The sequence below is a fragment of the Rhipicephalus microplus genome, unplaced genomic scaffold (genome assembly GCF_043290135.1).
Source record: "Rhipicephalus microplus isolate Deutch F79 unplaced genomic scaffold, USDA_Rmic scaffold_522, whole genome shotgun sequence".
In the NCBI taxonomy this organism is placed as follows: Eukaryota; Metazoa; Arthropoda; class Arachnida; order Ixodida; family Ixodidae; genus Rhipicephalus; species Rhipicephalus microplus.
The window spans coordinates 25,001-36,446 of NW_027465082.1; the positions used below are offsets into that span (position 1 = coordinate 25,001).

The 11,446-nt window shown below is 60.1% G+C and overlaps 2 non-coding genes across 2 annotated transcripts in view; both read right to left on the minus strand.

The window, feature by feature from the left end:
- Positions 1-117, minus strand: part of LOC142795006 (5.8S ribosomal RNA) — a 153-nt gene extending 36 nt beyond the window's left edge. The window contains exon 1 of the ribosomal RNA XR_012892688.1: positions 1-117. This exon is cut by the window's left edge and continues 36 nt beyond it. This is a non-coding gene — a ribosomal RNA (5.8S ribosomal RNA).
- Positions 118-1,836: 1,719 nt separating this feature from the next.
- Positions 1,837-3,651, minus strand: LOC142795003 (small subunit ribosomal RNA). The gene has a single exon (XR_012892686.1). It is a non-coding gene; the product is annotated as a small subunit ribosomal RNA (ribosomal RNA).
- Positions 3,652-11,446: the final 7,795 nt, after the last annotated feature.

Here is an 11,446-nt window from a genome sequence, read left to right on the forward strand (position 1 = left end):
GGCCGCAATGTGCGTTCAAAGAATCAGTGCTCAGTGTGTCCTGCAATTCACACCAAGTCTCGCAGCTGGCTGCGTTCTTCATCGACCCGAGAACCGAGTGATCCACCGCTTAGAGTCGTGAAAAAGTGTTTGTTCAATTCCGTACAGTCAAAACCAAACGTTTCTGGCACTCGGCCAAACAGTGGCCAAGAAGGGCGCTTTTCAGCGCACGCTTGGACTCCAAAACTCTGCCGCGCCTTTTTCGGCTGCCGCAAATCGAGCAAACGGTGTGTTTCGGACGGCGTTTCGCTTTCGCTACTTGCGAGTGCTTTCGTGGTCCACCCCTCTATAAATACTCGGGAGGCGTCGAAGCCGGTTCTCCAAGCCGGACCCGTAGGTATCGTTGTGTGCTCGCTCTCATTGGCCCGCCTAACCAGAAAATGCCTGCGGTACACCCATTTGGATAAGAGTGCACGCAGATGCGGGCCTCGACGGCTACACATTTCCTCGGGCGGCCGCCTCCCGGCCTCCGTGGAGCGCGGGATGCACGGTCCCATCGACAAGCCTCTCCCGTTTTTACCGTGGCGTCGCGGTTCACCACGGCAGGCGGGTCGGTCTCCTCCGCATAAAAAGGGGGACCCCCGCTTTTTGTTCCACGAAATCGCACAAGCTTTTTTCGCATCCACGGTTTGCCACCGCACACCAAAATGCCGATCCGGCTGCCTACTTTAGCCAACAGGTGGAGCCAGGCGCGCCGTACTTGCGCGGCACTTCCCACGTCCACCGAAGTCGGTGCCAAGGACCACTTTCGGCGCCGGAGCCGCGTACGAGCCTACTCGAGGCGGAAGAACGAAGCCAGCAAGGGCCTGGCCGCAAGTGCGTTCAATTGTCGGGACGTCCAAGTCCCTCGTTCTTCCGTGCTTCCTCTTTCGGCAAGTCGTTGCGGCACCTTCCCAAAGCGCGCAGACCCGCTAATCGCGACGAGCGCGACGTGGCCGTGCCGCCTTTCCCTCGGCAGCAAGCAAAACGCCTGGCAACGTCGACGCTCCCCTAACCGCGATCTCGCACCGTGTTTCGTGTGGCGAATTCAAAAGCCGGCCGGCGCTGCTGCAACCATTACGGTCGGTACGCATACGCCGCGGAGGGCGGGACGGTCATCGGAGCGTGCGGTTCCTCCATCGAGTACTGCGCACCTCGGCCGTCGCATCGCCGTGCCATGACCGGCCGCGCGTCAACGCGAACCGGTGCCAGCGAGATCCCTCGCCTGCAAGAACCGACCGGCAGCCTCCGTCACCCGAGGACGCGGAGGCGCTTGCCGCGGACGGCGGGACGGTATGCACTGGTGCACAGCGGACCCGTCACATCGCCAGTTCCTTGACCGACCGCCGACGCTTGTGCCGTTCCTCTCGTACTTGGCAGTCGCCGCGCGATTGTCGGGTCTCGTTCTTGCACGCTCGAACGGTCGGGAGGGCACTCGGCTGGCGTTTCGGGAACGCGCAGCCTCGCCTTCTACCGACGTAACCACGACTCGCCGTTCGCGCTCCGCCGCTCCTGTTTACAGTACTAGGCGGTCCCGCAGCGGTCGGGTCGCGCATTTCGAGCGCTTCGAGCCACGGTGCAGTGGCGGGTCGAAAGCCGACCTATGAGTGCGTTGCGCCGTTTGTACCCGCGTCCGCCACCTGGCCGACCGTCCAAGGTCGCGGTGTTGGCGTCCGCTGGGCGCAACAATTTGTCACGGGGTGCCGCTCCACATTCAGGCAGCCCCGTGGGGAAAAGCCGACCCCGCGTCCAAACGGGGTCAGCGGCAGAAAGTGTCGGGCGCAGACGCAGCTGAGGCGCTCACCCTTCACAATCCGTTAATGATCCTTCCGCAGGTTCACCTACGGAAACCTTGTTACGACTTTTACTTCCTCTAAATGATCAAGTTTGGTCATCTTTCCAACAGACCGGCGCAACCGAAAGGCCGCGCCGGACATCGGTCCGAAGACCTCACTAAATCATTCAATCGGTAGTAGCGACGGGCGGTGTGTACAAAGGGCAGGGACGTAATCAACGCGAGCTTATGACTCGCGCTTACTGGGAATTCCTCGTTCAAGGGGAACAATTGCAAGCCCCTATCCCAATCACGAAAGAAGTTCCACGGGTTACCCAGTCTTTTCAGACAGGGATAAAGACACGCTGCTTCCTTCAGTGTAGCGCGCGTGCGGCCCCGGACATCTAAGGGCATCACAGACCTGTTATTGCTCTGTTTCGTGCGGCTAGGAGCCGCTTGTCCCTCTAAGAAGGTTGTAAGGTGCTGGGAACCCCGCACCTATTTAATAGGCTAGAGTCTCGTTCGTTATCGGAATTAACCAGACAAATCGCTCCACCAACTAAGAACGGCCATGCACCACCATCCACCGAATCAAGAAAGAGCTCTCAATCTGTCAATCCTCCCAGTGTCCGGGCCGGGTAAGTTTTCCCGTGTTGAGTCAAATTAAGCCGCAGGCTCCACTCCTGGTGGTGCCCTTCCGTCAATTCCTTTAAGTTTCAGCTTTGCAACCATACTTCCCCCGGAACCCAAATACTTTGGTTTCCCGGAAGCTGCCCGCCGAGTCATTTGAGTAACTCAGGCGGATCGCTGGTTGGCATCGTTTATGGTCAGAACTAGGGCGGTATCTGATCGCCTTCGAACCTCTGACTTTCGTTCTTGATCAATGAAAACATTCTTGGCAAATGCTTTCGCAGTAGTTCGTCTTGCGACGGTCCAAGAATTTCACCTCTAGCGCCGCAATACGAATGCCCCCGTCCGTCCCTCTTAATCATTACCTCGTATTCCAAAAACCAACAGAACAGAAACGAGGTCTTGTTCTATTATTCCATGCAAGTTTATTCAGGCGACTCGCCTGCGTTGAGCACTCTAATTTTTTCAAAGTAAAAGCACCGGCCATCTCGAGGCACACAATGAAGTGCACCAAGAAAGAACCGGCATGATGTTCAGTCCGAGCCGTCGCATCGGGTAGATGCACTACTCGTCTGGAACTGAGATCCAACTACGAGCTTTTTAACCGCAGCAGCTTTAGTATACGCTATTGGAGCTGGAATTACCGCGGCTGCTGGCACCAGACTTGCCCTCCAATTGATCCTCGTTAAAGGATTTAGAGTGTACTCATTTCAATTACGGGGCCTCAAAAGAGTCCCGTATTGTTATTTTTCGTCACTACCTCCCCGTGCCGGGAGTGGGTAATTTGCGCGCCTGCTGCCTTCCTTGGATGTGGTAGCCGTTTCTCAGGCTCCCTCTCCGGAATCAAACCCTGATTCTCCGTTACCCGTAACAACCATGGTAAGCAAGTAACCTACCATCGAAAGTTGATAAGGCAGACACTTGAAAGAAACGTCGCCGGCTCGTGGCCATGCGATCAGCACAAAGTTATCCAGAGTCACCACACAATACGGGCCGAAACCCGATCGATCTTGGTCTAATAAAAGCACCCGTTACCCAAAGGGCTCCAGGCTCACTGCATGTATTAGCTCTAGAATTGCCACAGTTATCCAAGTAGGAAGAAACGATCTAAGGAACCATAACTGATTTAATGAGCCATTCGCGGTTTCGCCTTATTTCGGCATGTACTTAGACATGCATGGCTTAATCTTTGAGACAAGCATATGATTACTGGCAGGATCAACCAGGTAATCGTTCGACTGCGCGTCCGTCCTCGCCTTCGGCGGGCCGGACGCAGTCTGTGTGCGGCGGAGGCCACCTTCAGGCGCCCCAACACGCTTATTTTGCACTCCGAGATGACGGCGTTCGAGCTCGCTACGGCACAACCTTCCCGAAAGACGAGTGGGAGCCGTGCGGCAAGAAGCACGTTCATGCTCGCTCTTTTTCGTTGCATCGACTCGGTCGCGCCGTGCGGGTTGCCCAAGCCCGCTGCACTGTCGGTGGACCGGCCGGAACTAGCAACGGAGCCGAGACTGCAAAGCCGCCAGACGACGGGTCACGCCCGCGTCTTCGGCGCTTTCGCATCTGAATCGCCCGAGGACGACACGGAACACACCTCGATATCGTGGTAAAACGGCACCGTCCGACAACCAGCCCCTAACGCATCAAGCGGATGAGGCTGCAGACGACTGCCGTGGATTCCCCTGGAGCAGACCCGAGGACACGCTTGACGAGGCCGAAGCCCGCCGCATATCAGACACCCGGTCGCTTTCGCGTACGCCGCTCACGAGAACCCCCACATAATAGCAGCGATAAGTACCCAGACCTCCTTGGGCACTAATACGAGCGTACTCGAGAAAATTTCACCGCGGGTGTGCCCCGAAACGTGTGGCACGTTGAGCGTGCCACAAGTCTACGTCGCTCTCAAACCCGCCGAGGTCGTAGAATTTGCGACCCTACTCACGAAATTCCCACCGAGGATACGGCCGCAAACGTACCGCACCTTGGGTAGGCCACGAGTTTGTGCAACACTACGCTGACGGCACAGCACCGAGGTCGTGCGCGCACGCACGGGAAAATTCCGCCGCGGTTTCTGCCGAAAACGTGAGGCACCACGACTCTCCGCAAGTTCGCGTCGACTGCGAAAGACCGAAGTCGTGAACGACGTGTCCGCTACTCGCCGCCGACACGCTGGACACCAAACGTACAACGACTCGACGGCGTCGTAGAGGCCCACGACGCGGTTTTCCTTAACGACGTCTCGGCGTGGCACCGACAGGTTAGAACGGCCGACCAACGTTCCCTGTCCGCCGTTCGGCTCAGTCGAAGGGCTCGGCGACTTCGGCAACGCTGCGAAGCCGCACGGTGACGCACGCCATGTCCCCATTTTTTTTTTTTTTTCTTTCTGCGTCTGCCGGGGTGCCCCTATAATAGCAGCGATAAGCACCCAGACCGCCGTGGGTCGCTCGCCCCGGCTGACGTGGTTTTTCGTACTCCTGCGGCGGTCGCCGTCAAGCACGTCCAAATACGCTACTTTCGTGGGCGCATTCACGCTCTTTCGCTTCGCCGGAGTGCCAGCACTCACTCTGCCAAAAACGGCGAACATCCGAGCGGCGGTTCCCACTTTTGCGTCGGCGTCGCAAACCCCGCCCCGGCAGACGAGGTTTGCCGTACTCGTGCGACGGTGGCCGGCGGGCACGTCGAAAGACGCCGATATCGTGCGCGAATTGGCGCACCTTGGCTTCACCGGAGTGCCGCCACTGACTCCTCCAAAAACGGCGAAGATCCGAGCGGCGCTTCCCACTTTCGCATCGGCGTCCCGAACTCCGCCCCGGCTGACGCGGTTTACCGTACTCGTGCGACGGTCGCCGGCGAGCACGTGGAAAGACGCCGATATCGTGCCCGAATCGGCTCCGTTCGGCTTCGCCGGAGTGCCAGCACTGGCTCGGCGAAAGACGACGAACATCCGAGCGACGGTTCTCACTATTGCGTACGCGTCGCAAACCCCGCCCCGGCAGACGCACTTTGCCGTACTCGTGCGACGGTCGCCGGCGAGCACGTAGAAAGACGCCGATATCGTGCCGGAATCGGCCCCGTTTGGCTTCGCCGGAGTGCCAGCACTCACTCGGCCACAAACGGCGAACATCCGAGCGGCGGTTCCCACTTAGCCGTCGGCGTCCCGAACTCCGCCCCGGCAGACGCGGTTGCCGAGCTCGTGCGACTAGCGACCGCGAAGCCGTCTCGCGACGCCGCTTTCGTGCGCGGCTCCCACTGCGACCTGGGTCACCCGAGGTCGACGAGCAAGAAAGAATGTCGAAAAAAATTTTTTTTTTTTTGCGTCTGCCGGGGTGCCCCTATAATAGCAGCGATAAGCACCCAGACCGCCATGGGTCGCTCGCCCCGGCTGACGTGGTTTTTCGTTTTCCTGCGGTGGTCGTCGTCAAGCACGTCCAAACACGCCACTTTCGTGGGCGCATTCGCGCTCTTTCGCTTCGCCGGAGTGCCAGCACTCACTCTGCCAAAAACGGCGAACATCCTAGTGGCGGTTCCCACTTTTGCGTCGGCGTCGCCAACCCCGCCCCGGCATACGCGGTTTGCCGTACTCGTGCGGCGGTGGCCGGCGGGCACGTCGAAAGACACCGATATCGTGCGCGAGTCGATGCTTCTTGGTCTCGCAGGAGGGCCGCCACTCACTCCTGCAAAAACGGCGAAGATCCGAGCGGCGCTTCCCACTTTTTCGTCGGCATCGCAAACCTCGCCCCGGCAGACGCGCTTTGCCGTACTCGTGCGACGGTCGCCGGCGAGCACGTCGAAATACGCCGATATCGTGCCCGAATCGGCCCCGTTTCGCTTCGCCGGAGTGCCAGCACTCACTCGGCCAAAAACGGCGAACATCCGAGCAGCGGTACCCACTTAGCCGTCGGCATCCCGAACTCCGCGCCGGCTGACGCGGTTGCCGAGCTCGTGCGACTAGCGACCGCGAACGCGTCTCGCGACGCCGCTTTCGTGCGCGGCTCCCATTGCGACCTGGGTTACCCGAGCTCGACCAGCAAAAAAGAAGGTCGAAAAAAAATTTTTTTTTTCTGCGTCTGCCGGGGTGCCCCTATAATAGCAGCGATAAGCACCCAGACCGCCGTGGGTCGCTCGCCCCGGCTGACGTGGTTTTTCGTACTCCTGCAGCGGTCGCCGTCAAGCACGTCCAAATACGCCACTTTCGTGGGCGCTTTCGCGCTCTTTCGCGTCGCCGGTGTGCCAGCACTCACTCTGCCAAAAACGGCGAACATCCTAGTGGCGGTTCCCACTTTTGCGTCGGCGTCGCCAACCCCGCCCCGGCATACGCGGTTTGCCGTACTCGTGCGGCGGTGGCCGGCGGGCACGTCGAAAGACACCGATATCGTGCGCGAGTCGATGCTTCTTGGTCTCGCAGGAGGGCCGCCACTCACTCCTGCAAAAACGGCGAAGATCCGAGCGGCGCTTCCCACTTTTTCGTCGGCATCGCAAACCTCGCCCCGGCAGACGCGCTTTGCCGTACTCGTGCGACGGTCGCCGGCGAGCACGTCGAAATACGCCGATATCGTGCCCGAATCGGCCCCGTTTCGCTTCGCCGGAGTGCCAGCACTCACTCGGCCAAAAACGGCGAACATCCGAGCAGCGGTACCCACTTAGCCGTCGGCATCCCGAACTCCGCGCCGGCTGACGCGGTTGCCGAGCTCGTGCGACTAGCGACCGCGAACGCGTCTCGCGACGCCGCTTTCGTGCGCGGCTCCCATTGCGACCTGGGTTACCCGAGCTCGACCAGCAAAAAAGAAGGTCGAAAAAAAATTTTTTTTTTCTGCGTCTGCCGGGGTGCCCCTATAATAGCAGCGATAAGCACCCAGACCGCCGTGGGTCGCTCGCCCCGGCTGACGTGGTTTTTCGTACTCCTGCAGCGGTCGCCGTCAAGCACGTCCAAATACGCCACTTTCGTGGGCGCTTTCGCGCTCTTTCGCTTCGCCGGAGTGCCAGCACTCACTCTGCCAAAAACGGCGAACATCCTAGTGGCGGTTCCCACTTTTGCGTCGGCGTCGCCAACCCCGCCCCGGCATACGCGGTTTGCCGTACTCGTGCGGCGGTGGCCGGCGGGCACGTCGAAAGACACCGATATCGTGCGCGAGTCGATGCTTCTTGGTCTCGCAGGAGGGCCGCCACTCACTCCTGCAAAAACGGCGAAGATCCGAGCGGCGCTTCCCACTTTTTCGTCGGCATCGCAAACCTCGCCCCGGCAGACGCGCTTTGCCGTACTCGTGCGACGGTCGCCGGCGAGCACGTCGAAATACGCCGATATCGTGCCCGAATCGGCCCCGTTTCGCTTCGCCGGAGTGCCAGCACTCACTCGGCCAAAAACGGCGAACATCCGAGCAGCGGTACCCACTTAGCCGTCGGCATCCCGAACTCCGCGCCGGCTGACGCGGTTGCCGAGCTCGTGCGACTAGCGACCGCGAACGCGTCTCGCGACGCCGCTTTCGTGCGCGGCTCCCATTGCGACCTGGGTTACCCGAGCTCGACCAGCAAAAAAGAAGGTCGAAAAAAAATTTTTTTTTTCTGCGTCTGCCGGGGTGCCCCTATAATAGCAGCGATAAGCACCCAGACCGCCGTGGGTCGCTCGCCCCGGCTGACGTGGTTTTTCGTACTCCTGCAGCGGTCGCCGTCAAGCACGTCCAAATACGCCACTTTCGTGGGCGCTTTCGCGCTCTTTCGCGTCGCCGGTGTGCCAGCACTCACTCTGCCAAAAACGGCGAACATCCTAGTGGCGGTTCCCACTTTTGCGTCGGCGTCGCCAACCCCGCCCCGGCATACGCGGTTTGCCGTACTCGTGCGGCGGTGGCCGGCGGGCACGTCGAAAGACACCGATATCGTGCGCGAGTCGATGCTTCTTGGTCTCGCAGGAGGGCCGCCACTCACTCCTGCAAAAACGGCGAAGATCCGAGCGGCGCTTCCCACTTTTTCGTCGGCATCGCAAACCTCGCCCCGGCAGACGCGCTTTGCCGTACTCGTGCGACGGTCGCCGGCGAGCACGTCGAAATACGCCGATATCGTGCCCGAATCGGCCCCGTTTCGCTTCGCCGGAGTGCCAGCACTCACTCGGCCAAAAACGGCGAACATCCGAGCAGCGGTACCCACTTAGCCGTCGGCATCCCGAACTCCGCGCCGGCTGACGCGGTTGCCGAGCTCGTGCGACTAGCGACCGCGAACGCGTCTCGCGACGCCGCTTTCGTGCGCGGCTCCCATTGCGACCTGGGTTACCCGAGCTCGACCAGCAAAAAAGAAGGTCGAAAAAAAATTTTTTTTTTCTGCGTCTGCCGGGGTGCCCCTATAATAGCAGCGATAAGCACCCAGACCGCCGTGGGTCGCTCGCCCCGGCTGACGTGGTTTTTCGTACTCCTGCAGCGGTCGCCGTCAAGCACGTCCAAATACGCCACTTTCGTGGGCGCTTTCGCGCTCTTTCGCGTCGCCGGTGTGCCAGCACTCACTCTGCCAAAAACGGCCAACATCCGAGCGGCGGTTCCCACTTTTGCGTCGGCGTCGTAAACCCCGCCCCGGCAGACGCGGTTTGCCCTACTCGTTCGACGGTCGCCGGCGAGCGCGTCGAAAGACGCCGATATCGTGCGCTAATTGGCGCTCCTTGGCTTCTCCGGAGTGCCGCCACTCACTCCTCCAAAAACGGCGAAGATCCGAGCGGCGTTCTCCACTTTCGCATCGGCGTCCCGAACTCCGCCCGGGCTGACGCGGTTTACCGTACTCGTGCGACGGTCGCCGCCGGGCACGTCGAAAGACGCCGATATCGTGCCGTAATCGGCCCCGTTTGGCTTCGCCCGAGTGCCAGCACTCACTCGGCCAAAAACGGCGAACATCCGAGCAGCGTTTCCCACTTTCGCATCGGCGTCCCGAAGCCCGCCCCGGCAGACGCGGTTTGCCCTACTCGAGCGACGGTCGCCGGCGATCACGTCGAAAGGCGCCGAATTCGTGCACGAATCGATGCTTCTTGGTCTCGCAGGAGGGCCGCCACTCACTCCTGCAAAAACGGCGAAGATCCGAGTTGCGCTTCCCACTTTTTCGTCGGCGTCCCGAACTACGCCCCGGCTGACGCGGTTTACCGTACTCGTGCGACGGTCGCCGGCGGGCACTTCAAAATACGCCGATTTCGTGGGCGCATTCACGCTGTTTCGCTTCCCCGGAGTGCCAACACTCACTCTGCCGAAAGCGGCGATCATCCGAGCGGCGGTTCCCACTTTTGCGTCGGCTTCGCAAACGGCGCCCCGGCAGACGCGCTCGTGCGACGTACTCGTGCGACGGTCGCCGGCGAGCACGTCGAAAGACGCCGATATCGTGCTCGAATCGACCCCGTTTCGCTTCGCCGGAGTGCTGCCAGTCACGGCGCAGAGAACGGCGAACAAGTGTTTTTTTTTTTTTTCCTAGAATTTGTGTTATAGAAGGCACATTTGATATCGGACGATAATTTTCAACTTTATCACGCGCACCGATTTTCGTGTAGAGGTTTGCAAGTTTATGGGAATTTCTCCACTTGGAATAATGCGATTTAGTAGTACTACGAGAACTTCATGGATGTACTCAAGGGTACGGGGCAAGTCAGTTACGTCAACACCTGCAGATTTTTTACACTTCAAACTGAAAATTGTTGGTTGTGAGTCCTCGTGTGATATTAAAGGCCGATTCGCTAACACATAGAACAAAGAAAGAAAGGAAGAAAAAACGCCCGCGCTCGCTCAAGAAACCTGGGTTCGCAACAAGTGGCAACAACAAGCAACCGAGCGAGTGCGCCAAAACCCGTGGCGGCCGAACAAACGCGAAGTCCCAACCGCGTCAGCCGGGGCGGCACGGGACAGGAAAAATCACTTCAGCCGGGGCGGCGGGGCACCGAATAAACCTCGTCACCTCGTCGCAGGATAAAAGAGGAAACAAAAAGTCTAAACAGCGTCTGCTGGAGCGAATGCGTAATAAAACAACAACAACAACAAAAAAAAAACACCCGCGCTCAAGAAGTCTGCAATCCTCACAAAAGGCGACTGTGACCGAGCAGCGTCAGCCGGGGCCGTGCGGAAACGGAAAAACCGCGACTACCGGGGCGTCGAGGCACCGAAAAATCCACTTCAGCCGCGGCGAAAAAAAAAAACAAAAAGAAAGACGGAGGGGGGGGGGGAACCACGTCTGCCGGGGCGAAGGAAAAAAAAAAACGCGTCTGCCGGGGCGAGCCCGGGTGCGGCACCACCGGGAAAACTGTGGCAAACAGACATGGCGATCGAGTGAGTGGGCCGCCAGCCAGGCTCAGCCAAAAAGTGCAAAGTCCGAACTGCGTCAGCCGGGGCGGCAAAAACCGCGTCAGCCGGGGCGGCGCAAAAAACCGCGTCTGCCGGGGCGGCACGAAACCGCGTCAGCCGGGGCGGGGCGAAAACTGCGTCAGCCGGGGCGAAAAGAAAAAAAAAAAACGCGTCTGCCGGGGCAAGCCCGGGTGCGGCACCACCGGGAAAACTGTGGCAAACAGACATGGCGATCGAGTGAGTGGGCCGCCAGCCAGGCACAGCCGAAAAGTGCAAAGTCCGAACCGTGTCAGCCGGGGCGACGCAAAAACCGCGTCAGCCGGGGCGGCGCGAAAACCGCGTCAGCCGGGGCGGCACGAAACCGCGTCAGCCGGGGCGGCGCGAAAACTGCGTCAGCCGGGGCGGCGCGAAAACCTCGTCAGCCGGGGCGAGCGAAAAGGGGGGGGGGGGGGAACCACGTCTGCCGGGGCGAAAGAAAAAAAAACGCGTCTGCCGGGGCGAGCCCGGGTGCGGCACCACCGGGAAGACTGTGGCAAACAGACATGGCGATCGAGTGAGTGGGCCGCCAGCCAGGCTCAGCCCAAAAAGTGCCAAGTCCGAACTGCGTCAGCCGGGGCGGCAAAAACCGCGTCAGCCGGGGCGGCGCGAAAACCGCGTCTGCCGGGGCGGCGCGAAAACTGCGTCTGCCGGGGCGAGCCCGGGTGCGGCACCACCGGGAAAACTGTGGCAA